The sequence below is a fragment of the Belonocnema kinseyi genome, chromosome 7 (assembly GCF_010883055.1).
Source record: "Belonocnema kinseyi isolate 2016_QV_RU_SX_M_011 chromosome 7, B_treatae_v1, whole genome shotgun sequence".
Taxonomy (NCBI): Eukaryota; Metazoa; Arthropoda; class Insecta; order Hymenoptera; family Cynipidae; genus Belonocnema; species Belonocnema kinseyi.
Window position 1 is genome coordinate 123612168 of NC_046663.1, and position 3250 is coordinate 123615417.

Genomic DNA, 3250 nt, shown 5'->3' on the forward strand with positions numbered 1-3250 from the left:
GAGGGAGCTCTTCTTAATATTTTGACACCAAAATCATGTCGATACACCTTACCGACTGCGAGTAAAGCCACCCACGCTTTAACTTGACAGACTGTATTACACTTTTTATTACCCTTCGAACTCCTACTTACTGCTAAGGAACCCAGTAAATCACCCAAGGGAACCAAACCTCAAAATCAACTTTCGTTAACTTCTTTACTTTCCGTTTAAATTTTCACTTTCTTTCACTCCCTTCATTCACACTTGCACTTTCACCCCAGCACTCTTAATCACCAGGCCCTGATTCGAAAAGATTCATTATTCTTAGATATCGAGACAGGGCACTCGAAGAGGTCTAATGCAAAAAATTAATTGCTGTATTATTACTACTACCATTCAATTAATTATATCAAATAATTTAATTACGTTAATTAAATGATTCAATTAATTACTTTAATTACTTTAATTAATTAAATTTAATCATTATTTTCGTTAAATAATTCAAGTAAATAATTATTCTGCACAGCAGACGTCGCATTTAGTAACCATTTTTGCAGGAAAAATTTCCAAAAATTAACAAATAATTACATTCCTGGCGCTTACATGCTAAAAACTATCGTCTACGCCCTGATGCAAACGTGGCATTTAGTAACCATTTTCACAGGAAAAAATTTCAAAAAATTAACAAAAAACTACATTACCCGCGTTTACCTACTAAAAAGTAAAAACTATTCTCTACGCCCTGATTCGCAAAGATGCATTCGATACAGTGCACTCGGAGAGATATAATGCGAAAAATTAATTGCTGTATTATTACTACCATTATTTAATTAATTAAATCAAATAGTTTTATTACTTTAATTAATTAATTTAACTACTTCAATCATTAATAAAGTAATTCAATTAATTTTGTTAAATAATTCAATTAATTTAGTCAAATAATTCAATGAATTCATTATTCTACACAGTAGACGTCGAATTTAGTAACCATTTTCGCGGGAGAAATTTTCAAAACATTCGCAAAAAACTAAATTACCGGCGTTTACATTTTACAAACTTTTTTCTACGCGCTGATTCGCAAAGATTCATTATTCTTAGATATCGAGACAGTACACTCGGAGATATCAGATATCGAGTTTCAAGTTTCGAGAAGGAAATAGAAAGTAATGAACAATTTTATCTGGTTCAACGTGTTTGCATTTATAAAATAAAAATTACTTTTTATGCGCTTTCAGTGTATAATGAATAAACAAATAAATAAATTCTAAACAATTATGACCAGAGAAACCGTCTGTAGTACCTTTCATTTAATTTCTCCAACTTTCGACAACTGATTGTGAAGATTCATCGGAGAGGCTTTCATTTCTGTCAACCAAAATCTATAACAGAAAAGTTCAGGAATCATCTTTGAAAATAGATTAATGTAACGTTCTACAGGGTAGCCGTCCACTAACATTGACTAATGTGCCTTAATAATTTCACTAACGTTCTTCAGAATTCCAAAGAATTTAAAAGTATTGAAAAACAAGAATTTGAAAATGAATTTAAAGAACCCATGTCATTTCAAATCAATTCAAAAATATGAAAAATATCCATTGCATTCAGCAAGTTTGAAAAGAGTACAGAAAGATTAAAGGTAATTAAAAAAAATTGACAAAGTGCCGAAGAATCTTTCAACCCTGACCAAATCCCTCACTTCCCTTAAATAATTTTGTTCCAATCCATTCAAATATTATATAATTTCGTACAATTCCATAAGATGCGAAGATATTTTCTAAAATCCTGCAAAATAGCTTCAAATTCAAGAGAAAAATGGTTTAAAATCCTTGAAGCCATTAAGATTCTTAGACATATGATACAAAATCCCTGAAATCTTGTAATTAAAGTCTCCAAAGTTTATTTAACTATGCTGCAAACCTTTAAATCCCTTCAATTTTACATACAGTCTAGCAACTTATTTTCAATTCCACAAATAATCAAGCCGCAAATTTAATTTGAAACTCTACAAAATTCCTACATTTTTAAAAATACAATCTTTGGAAATTTATTTAAATCATTGAACTCTTAGAAAATCTTTTGGAATAACTGTAAGCCGTATGAAATTCTATAGAACCTTACAGGTCCTGTACAATCAATCCACATTCAGCTGGAATTCATGGAAATTCTATAAAATTTTATTTTATTTATTTGTTTAATGTACTTTAAACCCACTTTTAAACCCACAACAGATCAATTAAAATTATTGAAATCAACTAGATATTTATTGGAGTGCTTTAAAGTGCCCTAAGCCTGAAAAATGCGAAAATTCTTCGCAAATACATTGAAATATTTGAAAATCTTTAAAATACTACACAAACCCTCAATTATTGTAAATAAAATGTTTTGAAATTCATTTAAAAATCTTGAGAATCTTTATATCCCTTAAAATCAATGGCGTTCTCCGAAATTTTTGTGGAATAACTTTGAATCTTTGGAAATACTATACAACCTTTCAGGTCCTATAAAATCAATCCACATTCATCTGGAATTATATGAAATTTTTAAAAATCGCATTTTCACATTAATTTATTATTAATTTAATTTCAATAATTTTCACATTAAAAATCCTTTCGAATCATTAAAACCTTTGCAAATCACTTGAAAATATACTTTGAAATTTACAGTATTATTGCATGTAAATAAATAGAGGCACAACAATGGTTTCAGTAATTCTGAATAAATTTATTCTCTCCACTCTTTGTTTTGTGTAATACACTTTCAGTCTTGGAAAGCGGCTGTGAAAAGGGGGAAAAAGTTCGTTATGACAAAATCACATTACAAAAAACAAATTATTCACCGTTTTTTCAAAACAAACACAATGTAATGCAATTTGAGGTTATAAATCGAGTACCATATGTCAACATTTCAGATTTTTGTTACATTTTAGTTTACGTTACAATACACATTTTACTTACCTTTACAATTAGCACTGCATTCTGACAAGCAGAACTGATCAACATCATTGCATTGTTCAAAGACTCAAGCACTTTCAACAAAGATATTGATCAATCATTCGATTATTGATCGAGTTTTGACATCTCTTCACTGAATGTTCAGGGGCGGCTCAATAAACAAAATTGCCCGTCCTACTTTTCAATATAAAATTCCCTCGAGGTGAAAAATAAATTATAAATTGTGGTTCCGGATGCAATAAGGGCACATAAAATTTTTTCGTGCGAAAACGAAGTCCCCTGGAGGCTTTAGAAAAAATTTTCGAATTTTAATTTTCAAA